This window comes from Protopterus annectens, chromosome 9.part0 (genome assembly GCF_019279795.1).
Source record: "Protopterus annectens isolate FY-2018-M chromosome 9.part0, PAN1.0, whole genome shotgun sequence".
NCBI classification, from domain to species: Eukaryota; Metazoa; Chordata; order Ceratodontiformes; family Protopteridae; genus Protopterus; species Protopterus annectens.
This window is the reverse complement of record NC_056743.1, coordinates 690,957,601-690,971,262: the sequence shown is the minus strand read 5'-3', so window position 1 is coordinate 690,971,262 and position 13,662 is coordinate 690,957,601.

Here is a 13,662-nt window from a genome sequence, read left to right as displayed (position 1 = left end):
TTATATTCAGAGACATTGACAAAGAAATATGGGACTCAGAAATGCAAGGATATAACTGGTATGGTAATCAAGAAAACTGGATTAATTTGCAGATGATGTTATTTTTCACCTGACAAATTCAAGAAAAAGACATCTCAGTGTTTTGGTACATTTTGAACCAGCTTCAAGTATGTCCAGGATATAATATTAGTAAAGATAAAAGAAAGGCTATAGCAATAAGTTATGTACTCACTCATGACTTAGTGCATCAATACCCATATTTACAAGGGCATGATAAGATGAAGTATTTAGGAGTATGGAATAAAAAAACTTCTGTTATGGCATGTAAGGATATGTGGGATGAGACTACACAAAAGAAAGACAAACAGAGAAACTGGAAGCTCTTGTTTATGGATATGGATAGTAAGATGCAAGCATTGAAAATGTTTTAGTTGCTTTAGTTTTATACACGTCAGGCATATTTTTATCAACCAGAGGAGAAGTTGGGGGCAGTTGAATGAATTTTTCTGGGAGGAAAAGAGGGTAAATGTTAAGTGGGACAAGCTGATACATCCAATAAAACACAGTTGTTTAGGATTACCTGATATGAAGGGATATTTTAGAGCTACCACAGTTGTACATAACAGAAGCAGAAGGTTACAATTAAAAATGGAAAGGAATGATGAAGTGTGTGTGTGTGTGTGTGTGTGTGTGTGTGTGGGGGGGGGGGGGTTCAAGAAATAAAGAGAGTGGTATTTTGAATGCAAATATTAAGGACAATAACAGCCACCATACAGAATATACAGAAATAGAAGTTGAAGTTATGGAGTGCCTGCCAAGTGAAGGATTTAATGTATCGGTCTAACACAGACTACATCACAGAATGATGCAGCGAGTCCCCAGAACAAGGAAAAGCAAGAAGATCAGGAGACATGTGGAGAAGAAATATGGTCATGGGAAAGGAAAAGAGATTTAATATGGTGTAATATTTATGCAATGGAGAAAGCAAAACTAACCAATACAAAAAGAGTGGCACCAAAGATATTTGAAGAAAAATGCAGAAACAAAGGAATCTGGATATGGAAAACTTTACAATACAAAAAATAAGAAGACTAAGAGGAAAAGTAGAAAAAGAGATTAGTAATGGAGAAGTCAAAGAAATAGAAATTGAGGTAATGGAACAGCTGCAAAGAGAAGGATTCAATGTAGAAATCGAATGCAGAAAGTACCACAACAGGATGGAGCAATGGATATCCAAATAAAGGGGAAACCAGTGGAACAGGAAGCAATTGGTCAGATGCCATATCAAGATATTTTGGAGCCTTCCACAGGAAACCAGTATAAATGTTCACTTAAAGCTAGACAGTGAGGAAAGGAACAGGAAGCTGTGGAAACTGATGCAGTCAATGTTGAGGAGTGACAGGCCAGTGAGTTCCCATATGACAGAGCGATAGATGACATAAGATGAAATTGAAGAGAATGTGCCACAGGAAGATGCTATAGAACTTTCTATAGAATGCCCACAGGAAATGGAAAACAAGGGATGTGCCCTCAGTATGGAAGAAAATGAGCTAAGAGATGAGTCGCTTGATTTAATGGACATGGATAGATATATTAAGATCAATGAGAGTAATAGACTGCAGAGGGTCAATAAAACACAAAAAGTAAGAAGTCTGATAAAACAAATGAACACAGTAATTAGGACTGTCCATAGAGATTCATGTGATATAACAGAAGTAAACAGGACATACCACTGTGCTGCTAAATTAATAACTGATAAAGTTCTACCACAAGATCACAGGGCAGTGAGGGAAAGGAAGGGGAGAAATCGAATACCATCATGGAAGTATTGAATAGAGAAAACTATAAAGCAATAAAGACAAGAAGTGTCACTGTTAGAGGATTATAGAAGAGGGAATATATCAACAAAAATACTAAGAAAGATAGATGTGATTAAAGCAATGCACAGTATTAGAACAATCCAGGATCTATCATGCACTATCGCAAATAAGCTAAAAATTTCAGCACAGGCGGAAAAACTTAGAGGATACACAGATAAATATAAGGGAAAAGTACAAATTAAGCAATTTATTGATGACCCAAAAAAGTTTTATAGAGAATTGGGAAATAAGGTAAAAGGAATTGAAAGACCGCCAAAAAAAGAGGAAGTAGATACATTTTGGAGAAGTATCTATGAAGATTCTGTGGAACATAACAAAGATGTTACATGGATAAAAGAAGTTAAAGAAAGAATAAGAAGTTTAAAGGTACAGGATATGAAATGGAATGAAATAACAGCCAGAGAGATTGAAACAAAGTTAAGAAAAGCCTCTAACTGGAAAACCCCAGGCCCAGATGCAGTATATAACTTTTGGTTAAAAGTATTAACATCTTTGCACGAGGATTTAGCCATGAGTAAGAACTATTTATATGCGCACCCCAAACAGACACCACACTGACTAACAACAGGCAAAACAATGCTCTTAAGAGTGAACCTGCAAGCTACCCTAAAAATTATAGACCAAATAACTTGCCTTATGACGATGTATAAACTATACACAGGAATTGACACCAACAGAGTTTATAGCCATTTAGATGAAAACTCAATTATGGCAGTAGAACAAAAGGGCAATAAAAGAAAGTCATATGGAACAAAGGATCATTTGTTGTTAAATAAAATTATAGTGGAGAACTGTAAAAAAGGGGAAGAATCCAAGTATGGCATGGATTGACTACAAAAAAGCATTTGATAGTATCCCACATTAATGGATAAAAGAGTGCTTAAAAATGTATAAGATACACCCTACACTGATTGAGTAAATTACAGTAACCATGAAACAATGGCAGACCACTTTGCAATTAAGTCATGATAAAGGACAGATTATTATCCCAGGAATAAAAATTCAAAGGATGATATTCCAGGCTGATTCTCTGTCACCGTTGCTATTCTGCCTTGCCATTAATCCATTAAGCTGTTTACTTACCAGCTTAGGCCATGGCTACAGTTTGACTCCTAGAAAACAACAAATTCTAATGATTTCTCATCTTCTGTTTGTTGATGATTTAAAACTGTATAGCTCATCAGATGTGGAATTGAAAGCACAGCTGCAGGTTGTCAAAACTTTTTCAGATGATATTAGAATATAATTTGCTTTTGATAAATGTGCAAAAGCAACCTTTAAAACAGGAAAACTGCAGCACCTGGAAAATAACAGTTTGGGACAAGAATGTGATATAAAAGAACTTGAGCAAGAGGAAGTGCATAAATACTTGGAACTGATGAAGGATCAGCAATAAAACATGAACAAATCTGAATAAAACTCAGTAAGGAATACTTTAGAAGACTTAAATTAATCCTGAGAACAGCACTGACAGCTAGGAACAAGATTCAAGCTATAAATCAGTTTGCTCTTCCTGTCCTAACATACAGTTTTGGAGTGATTGACTGGCCCTAAAAAAAGTGTTGGATAGATTAGATATTAAAACAAGAAGGATGCTTCATGCTCACCAAATGATTTATAAAAATCAGTGTATACCAAGGTTATATATTCCCTGTTCTGAAGGAGAGATGGGCCTCCTTAAAATTGATTATATGTATAGATCTGCAATTGTGGGACTCCACACCTATCTACTGACCTCATAAGATCCAAATGTAGTGAAAGTTTTGAAGCATGAGGAGAATAAAGCTAAGATGACTTCTCTGCTTAATTTAACAGAAGCACATTGATGTCAAGCAGGAATGGAAATCAAACCAGAAGTAGATAAAAACCAGGCAGCAACTGAAAGAATATAAGGTGAAGGACCAGATGAGAAAGCAAGAAATGTGGAAAAAGCATAAATATAGTTGAAAGTATAGAAAACTTCTGGAAGAGCCTCATGTTCATCAAGAACAAATGCAGGAATGGTTAAGGAGAGGGGAATATAAACCAAGAAATGAAAGGTTAATATTGGCAGCCCAAGACAGTGGGCTACGTACATGCTGATTTACAAAGTCTATTGAACATGTGGGAGAAACAGACAAATGTAGGTTTGGTAAAACCGAACTGGAAACAGTCACAGACCTTGTTGCTGGTTGCGACATACAAATGGCAGAAGGACTGTGTACTGAAAGGCATAATAATGTGGAGAGACTGTTGCACTGGAGATTGTGCAAACATTATGGTACTGAAGTGGCTGAAAAACACTGGAAACATGAGCCACAAAACATCATAGAAAATGATGAAATTTATATCACATGGGATCCCCCTTTACCAACAGTTTGAAAGATAGATGCTAGAAAATCAGATATAGTGGTCCAAGAAAAGAAGACAAAAGTAACATTGATCACTGAATCGCCACATCCAGTAACTATGGTGTCTTGCGTACAGAGAGACATAAAGTCATAAAATACCAGGATCTGCAGGCAGAAATGAGAACACTGTGGAAGAAAGATACCCAGACAGTTCCAATAGTATTAGGAACAATAGGTGTTATAAAAAAGAATTTACAATCATATTTAGATATGTTACCAAACCATGTAACCCCATACGAATTGCAGGAGTCATTACTGGGCACATTGTGGGTGCTGTGAAGAGCACTTCTGGCTGTCATCAAAGACTGAAACAATTCTAATTTCATGAACTTTAATCAAACTTTGACTTAGGAATGAGGTCCATTCCCGTCATGGTATTAGAAACCCAAAAGATTTGGAGAAATTAGAAAATATCATATTCATAAAGTAGCAGAAAGTATTCTAAGAACTAAGCCAACAGAAGACTGGAGAAAGGAAATTTTGCCAATAGGGATGACTGGAAGCAGGGTTACAGAAAATAAGCAAGAGGGGGCTGGAATTTACTGGAGAAAATTGGCAGAGGAAACAAGGTACTGGGAGCAAATACCCTGAGAGAGAAAGGTTACAGAGTAGGATAAAGCCAAAAAGACACTAGAACTTCAGGTTAGAGACTGCCTTCCATACCAGGCTTTGATTTCAATATATTATCAAAGAGAAAGAGAGGGGAATCTTAAGTTAAAGGCCTGCTCTGATGGCATTTTTAGTAGAATCTAGAACAGAAGTTGCTGTTAAAAAAGGGATAATTCATGGGTCGTTTAAAGTATTGCATTATACCTATAAGAATCAATCAGTGGGGGGTTAGAAGATATTGGGAAGAGAAACTGGAAAAGTAATTTATAAGCCAACAATGGTAGGACCGATTTGTGGTTCCCAAGTATGCAACAAAGTCAAGAAGGTTTAGGATCTTTGCTTGCAAGTGTTTCCATAGGTATTTTTATAACCCAAGCAGACTTCATAAAATTTTTCTCAGGTAGATTGTAAATGTTGAGATGTGATGGGATGGGGAAAAGGTAAATGGGAACGTGTTTTGCATGTGTAATGAGTTGGCAGATTTTAAAAATTCCCTACAGAGTACTCTTGTCAGAAATTTTGGGTGAGCAAATGGTTGTGACTAAGGATATTATTTTTTGAGCAGGGACACAGGAACTGAATTGACTAGACATATTTAGGCCTTATTAAGTTTAATTCTGGTAACTGCCAAAAAAACAATTATTAGAAAATGGAAATTAGAAGTATAAACCAACTATATTTGAAGTACTGAATACTATAAAGGAAAATAACTGTAAGATGGAGCTCTAGAAAACAGAAGGAGCAAATAACATAGAAATAAATGGAAATTGTTGGAATAATACACACAGAATAATGTTTAGGAGGATGAGGATTGAGGTTTAAGGAACGGAGGAATTCAGCAATTTACAAAGAAAGAAAAAAAATGTGATGCATGTAAATGGAAAATGTTAATATGTTTTTCTTTCTGTTAATGCATGTTTGCTCATGTCTTAAATGATAACTTAATAAAGGTGTGTAAAAAAACTAACTAGATGAGATGGCATAGGATACACCTTCACTCAGCTACAGAACTACTTTCACTTTACTGAAAATGTACGATTAGTGACTACCTGCAAGACTCCCATTTAGTTGGAGCAAAGGTTCTAATTATGGAACCTGACCTTACATGGAGTGGGAGGTCATAACACATACAGGAAGCCTTCTTTTGTTCTACTTCGGTAGTTTTCTGCACACTGACACGGCTTTCGACACAACCACAATTTGACAACAATGATGCATTTTTGCTCTATCCTGTTTTAATTTTGAGATGAGGTATGGAAAAAGAAGGAATGGCAAAATGTGTAAAGGAATCCTCATTACAAGACAGAGAATGCATCCACCATCAATACTGCTTGCCCTGCTGAGATAAGCTGAGTAATGTAAAAGAGAACATTTTCCTATATGATGAACAAGCCACTCTGTGAGATGGCCCACTACCAGCAGACCCTCATCAGGTAGGATTTTCAAATCAACAGTTTCAAGAGAGAGGTGGAGCTACAGTTCAGTGAGTCTGCCATCACATTCACTTCCTCAGGGATGTCAGCAACTGTTACATATGATGTATTGATTTTTGGCCCACTGACAGACTAGCATCACCTCTCTGTAAATTGGGTATGAGCCCACCTCTTCCTCTTTGTTTACATACTAAATTATTCCCTGACTGGAGCAAGATGGGTTCTGGTCTCAATTTGCCTTTCAGAGCTTGTAGCACCAGGAATGTTGCCCGTAGCTCCTGATCATTTATATGAAATCCCTTTTCCTAGAGTAATACTTTACATGAGCAAAGGAGGAATTCGGTATGCTCTCTAACTGACTAGAAACGGCACACTCAATTTAAAATGGTCCATCACTCAAGAGCCTCCTAAAAATGGTCTGAAACTGGAAGATGATCCATGAAGACAGTGTGGCTTTTTAGCCACTGTTACTTCACTGAGCATTCTCAGATGTGTGAACAAAATTGAAGATCATGGACACCATAAGATTCAAAAGACAAAGGTGGATCTCAGCTTGTCCTCTCCTGGTTCTCACCTAGGTCACTGGTCATAATTCTCTGGCCCTTCTATATGGATAGGAAAAATCAACACTGAAGTATGTCCAGTCTTATTCTACTAAATGTGTTTGTATGAATTGAGACACAAGAAGACTTCTGTGTTATGCACACTCCCAGGGTGTGTTACCTTTGGCATGCTCAAATGAAGGATGTTATGAGGGAATCTCTTGATAGGCCCTTCAGAAGATAGTCAACCAGGGGGGAATTCATACATTTTGTTGTTCTGCAAGGTATCCACTACTACTGACAGCATATTTATAATCCCTCTGGGTGCAAAGGGGAGAACAAATGGCAGCACCATAAAGTCATGTCCACCCACTGTGGGATGAAGGACCATCCTGTGTGGTCCCCAGCCAGTGACGTGCCGAAAAGATAGTCATGATGTCCAGCAACACTACCCAGGTTCTCTGTCACAAAAGTTGTCTCTGGACAGCTACTTCCATAAAATGACATAAATAGAAGTGCCTGCTGAAGCTGCTGAGGACAAAGTTAGGAAAGAAATCTCCTTTACCTTTTGGAATTGGAGAAATGCTGGAGTAAAACTCACTGCTTCCTCTTGGAAGGGGAACCAGCATTTAGTTCCTGTTTTAGAATAGAACACGAGTCTTTTCCAAGAAGTCTGTGGGAAATAACTCATCCCTAAGAAGAGCTGTTTCTGGAAGATGACCAAAGCACTGATATTATGCCGAACTGGACAACATCTTGAAGTCATCACTGTATGATGGTGGGCTTGTAAAGTGAGGAAAATTCAAGATAAATGGCCTCTCACAAGTGTTTTTACATGATAGGAGCATGGCTCTTGAGCTAATGGGCCATCCACACTGGAGGCTTAGATGGCACAATCATTGTAGCTAAACTGTTTGATTTTAATGGTTCCTTCTCATTCTGCAGAGGAGTTGTTCCTCTCAGAAAATTAGAAAAGCATGGAAGAAGAAAAGGAAGACACTGGGGATGAAAGTGAGAGAACACCATAAATGGTCAGTCCCTGTTTTCTCTTTTAGAAGTCCTCATCTGGGTCTTAAGAGGTCTGACCAAATAGGACATCACCCCACAGGGAGGAGGGGGGGGGTTCCAGCTGATCTAACTGAGCTTGTCTTGAAAAGAAGACTGTACCATGTACTACTCCATTCTCATATATATGTGAACCTGATATTCAAGCATCCATGGACTCAAATTACAGCAGGCCACTTGAAAGCCTGCTGTAAAACTAACTAGTGATAAGTGTCTTTTCTATGGACTCATTGGTCATAAATTCAGAGAGGTTATCTAGCTTTTCTATTTGCTAATGCAGTAGGCATTACTGGAATTTGGATAGCATTGAAATAATTAAGAAGCCTGAGTCTCAAAGTGAAAAAGAAGAGAAAACCTTGGTCCCTATTTCCAAAGCTTTACACTTCACATCACCCAGCAATGTAGAAAAATATTGTGACCTCTGGAAACTTGTACTGATTTAAGCAGACCACATAATATTCTAGCTGGAATGTTTAGTAAAGATATAACAACTCAATTTGAGGCTCACAGAGGTGTCTGCATTTTTGTAAGTAGAAGGAGTTGAATCTGTGTGTTTATTGGCTGCAGCAATGATATTCTTCACAACAGGATTCATGAAATGGGTGATCTAAGTTTCCTCATCCTTCTTACCCAGCTACTGCTAAAATAATTTCAGGGGGGAGGGTCAAAAAGCTACCGGACATCCCACAGTGAACTTTATAACTCTGAAATCTCTGCAAAGGTGGGGTCATTCTATGGAGTTTAAAGCAATGGAGGTCTTATTATCCTTGGCTGTCTCAAAGGTAAGGGCCTTTGAATCCTCATGGTTTCTTCAGAGAAAGCAAAGAGAAAGGGAACTGGAGACCCTTAAATGTCCATATCTTCGAAAGAGTAGACCTTACCTGGCACAGGAAGTCTGGTGGTAGAGCACTAGAGACAGGCGAGGTAATGCTTGGCCATGAGAGATTTGCAGAGTATTGTACTGGTTACAGCTTATGCTCTCTAAGGGTGTGCTTTTCTACTCATGAAAACAAGCCTCCCTAGACAACAAATGGCACATGCAAATCTAATATTTGGATCATTTTCTTAGACTTAGCTGATGCAGAAAAATCTATGGGAGTCGCAGCAAACCCAAATCAGTAATAATGTATGAACCTGGGGAGTTTTGGGAAGCAGTTGTCTTAGTCCTGGAATACTACAGATGATTTTTTGCTGGGAGAGTTGAGGGATAACCCCACATGAGCTGGCTGTACATGGTTATGCACAAAACAGTTGAACTTGAGTGAATCTATGAATACAACTTATGATGTGCCCACTCACCTTTTGTAGTCCTCTCATTTTTGACTAACCATGAGTATGAGCCTGGCCACTTTCTTGTTGAAGGGCAGTTTATGACAAAGCCACTTCACCTCAGTGACACTTTGTAAGAGGAGGTCTTGGCCAATATCTGGCTTCTGTTTCCCTTATCATCTTCCAGCAGTTCAACAATGATGAACAATCTTGCTAGAGACTGTCTAGCCAGCCAACTGATGGGTACCCTCCATTGCTGCCATCTTCAGGGAGTTGAAATAGGGCTCAGATTTATACCGTTATCGTTTTTTTTTTTTTTTTTGTGGCTAATGTGAAAGTCTGCAATATACTGCAATATTTTTGCTGATGTAAATCCGTTATAAAAATACTTGGAAATTTCTGACATTTTGGGCATTGAACAGGAGAACCTTCCTATAACAAACATTCAGACTGAGATCTGAATTGCGTGAATGGCATAAAATAAGAGAATAATGCTTAATGTGGGGTCTAAGCCCAGACTGTGATGTAACATTAGCCAGAATGATACCACAGTATAAGGACAAAATGATTGACTTCAACAATTGGCTAAGCTTCTGGTGTCATTCAAAGGGGATCCAGTATCTGTCTGCCTGGGACGACATGACTGACAGACCACGATGCTTTGCCAAAGATGGTCTGCACCTGTCGCCCCTGGGATTCAGGTTACTGGCTAAGGCTCTTGCCACCCCTATAGTGCCTTTTTTAGGCAAAGTTCAAAGGACAAAACCACCACCTTAACAGGTACAAGCATGCAAAATCTGAAGGTAATGCTACTCAATGCTAGAAGTCTAAACCTCAAAATGCACTCTCTCGAGGCACTCCTAAAAATGGAGAACATCGATATTTGTGCAGTAACTGAGACCTGGTTCAAGGCTCCAGAGAGCACCCCTGCAATACCAGGCTACAACTCTTACCACACTTTTCGGCCACCAAAGCAGGACTGAAACACTAAAGGTGGAGGAGTGTCAATATTCATCAAGGATATTCACACCACCAGGCTAGTTGCCCAACACAATGCATCTGAAATTCTCCAGGTGCAACTAACACTAGGTATGACTGCAATCCAAATTGTAGCTTGCTACAGATCCTCCAACATACCCCAAGATTCTCACTACACCTTTCTAAACATACTGGAAAATATTAAGATAGAACCAAACACCCTAATACTGGGTGATTTTAACTACCCTGCCATTAACTGGGAAAACTACTCATGTACCAACATCTTTGCCCAACGATTCTTGGAATTCATAAATTCCAACACCCTGGATCAACTAATCCATAGTCCCACCAGAGGCTCCAATATCCTAGACCTGCTCATTACCAACATGGGAAATCAATGCTCTACACCTATGGTCACCCCCTCATTAGTCAGGTCTGACCATAAGCTAATCACTCTTAACATCCACATCCCACCCCCACCCCCAGTAAGGAAACTTCCAGAAAAAACTTCTCCAAAGCCAACTTCATGCTACTCAAGTCAGAAGTGACAAACTTCATGACACCCATGCAAACGGGAGCTGAAAGTTCAACTGCTGAATCCTACACTAAGGCACTGTACGAGCACATCCACTCATGCATAAATCGTGCCATCCCAAATAGAACCAAGATGCTCTCATCCAAAAAAATGAAGCCAATCTGGTGGTCCCCTGCCATAAACAAACTTTACAACAAAAGGAAGAAACTGCTGCAGAAAAGAGGAAAATCCCAGGATGCAAAAAACTTCCTTACCAGCCTCAGTAAAAAACTGAGATCCCTCATAAAATCCTCCAAAGCTAGTTACGAAAATAAAATTGCCAAAGATTCCAAAGGCAACCACAAAGCATTCTATAACTATGTCAAGAATCTAAATGGCAATGCTCAGATCTGCTCTGAGCTAAAACAGAATGGCATTAATTATACTGATCCCAAGGATATTGCCAATATCCTGGCAGATCAATTCAGTGCCAACTTCAGCCCCCTCTCACCCCCTAAACGGCCCATCTCAATACCGGAAGATTGCCAAATTCCAGTAATAACAGCCACACAGGTAAAAAACGCACTCTCCAAAGCTAAGAATACAGCATCCAAGGGACCAGATGACATCCTGGGCTGTGTACTACATGAACTACAATATGAACTGGCACCTCACCTAAGTGTCATGTTTAATCATAGCCTCACCTTAGGTTTCGTGCCCACTGAGTGGCGCAGAGCTACAGTTATCCCACTCCACAAGGGGGGATCCACCTTGGATCCCGGAAACTACCGTCCCATCAGTCTGACAAGCCTTATCTGCAAGGCCATGGAGCGTATTATCATGGAACTTATAAACAAAGACATTGGCAACCTTCAAACACTGGAACCCACCCAGTTTGGGTTCGTCAAGGGCCGATCTTGTCTCCTGAGCCTGATTGACTTCTTTGGATCAGTGTCCAGAGCCATGGACAAAGGTAAGGTGGTCCACACAGCCTATCTAGACCTTACCAAGGCCTTTGACACCATCCCTCACTCTGGAATCATAGATAAACTTACTAAGCTGGGCATTAATCCCTACATCACCCAATGGGTTGCTAACTGGTTTACTGATAGAACCCATACTGTAAAAGTAGCTGACTCCAAATCCAGCTCCAGACAAGTGACAAGTGGAGTACCTCAGGGTTCAGTTCTGGGACCGCTCTTTTTTGGCATCTACTTCTCTGAAGTACAGGCCAACACTAAGGGACTCTGGATAACAAAGTTTGCAGATGACTGCAAACTGGGAGCCATTATTGAATCCCCAAATGATGTGGATACTCTACAAAAAGGCCTTACAGAAACAGATGCTTGGTGCCAGAGCCATGGGCTCAAGCTCAATGCCAAGAAATGTATAGTTATCCCCTTTGGGAAAAAACATGTATCCATAAATTACCATATAGGTGGCAGTACACTAAACACCGAAAGTGTGATAAGAGACTTTGGGACACAGGTGGACAGTGGTCTCACCTTCGATAACCACATTGCCACAACAGTCAGGAAATCCTTCTATGTGGCACACCTCATCACTAAGGGCTTTTCATCCAGAAAAAAGGAGGTCATTGTCCCACTGTACTCATCCCTCATTAGACCCATTATAGAATACAATGCCCCGTTTGGTATGTACCTCTCAAGACATCTGCAACAACTGGAAAGGCCGCAGAAATACCTCACTAAAAGAATCACAGGCCTAAAGCAGATGCCCTACGCTGACCGCCTTAAAAACTCCAGCTATACTCTGTCATATCGTCTACTCAGAGGCAATCTTTGCTTAACATACAAGGCCATGTCAAACCCAGAGCTGTTGGACATGCTGCACTTAAAGAAATCCCTCAGAGCCACACGCTCCAGGGATCTAAACCTTGTCATCTCAATAAACAAAACATGCTGGAGGGATAGGTTCCTGACCCAGAGACTCCCCAGACTCTGGAATAGATTGCCCATACATGTCAAGCAGAGTGCCTCTTTGGTCCTCTTCAAAAGGAACCTTGACGATTGGATGGGAGAAAGGAAATTCACCCTGGGGATCAGGTCAGTTGCCCTGCTAGACAGGGGTCCAGGGAAGTAAATAGTGTGGGAAGAAATTGCCAGGGAATTGTTATGGCTAAGCTTGTATAGGCCCTAGGGCTGATAGCCTAGTAACAACCTATGAACCTATGAACCAGATATAGGTTTACTCATCTATGAACATAAGAATAAGAGAAAATTCAGAATTTTGTGAAACTGTGGATGTCAGAAGATGAAATCACAATATTTACCCATTACAAAATCCTCCAAAATTAATGTCAGCCATTTCCCCTCTACGTAATCCATATACTGCTTATTAAAAGCACATACATTCACATTGAGCATATTCTACATAATCTTTACATGGATGTTTGAGTTTATTTACTATCAGACAAAGTCATTAAACTAAATGCAGTTCTGTTCTTGTAAACTGAGTTACACATTATTTAAAAAACAGGTGGTTAATGCAGCACAAATGACACAGACAATACATGCCTCTATAGAAAGAAAGATGGAAAATTTAAAGTGTCATGCAGGGCACAGTTTGCTGTTTAACTGGCACAGACCATAAACTAATCTGGTGAAGAAGTTCTTCCAGGATTAAAACTTCCATTCCCGGCTCTGCTGTACTCTTCTGTCATGCTAGACTGTGATTTATAAAGTTATTCATGCAATTCCAATGCATTCATGCAATTCCAATGCCCTGGACCAGATCATTCTTACCCCCACTAGAGGAAGCAATATCCTTGACCTGGTTATTACTAACATGGGCAACTGTTACTCTACACCAGTAGTCAATTCCTCCCTGGTTACATCCGACCACAAACTAATCACCATAGAAATCCACATCTCCCCATAAAGGTAACCACCATGAAAAACTTCTCCAAAGCTGACTTTGGTCTCCTAAAAACAGAGGTGGATAACGTCACGGTACCCATGT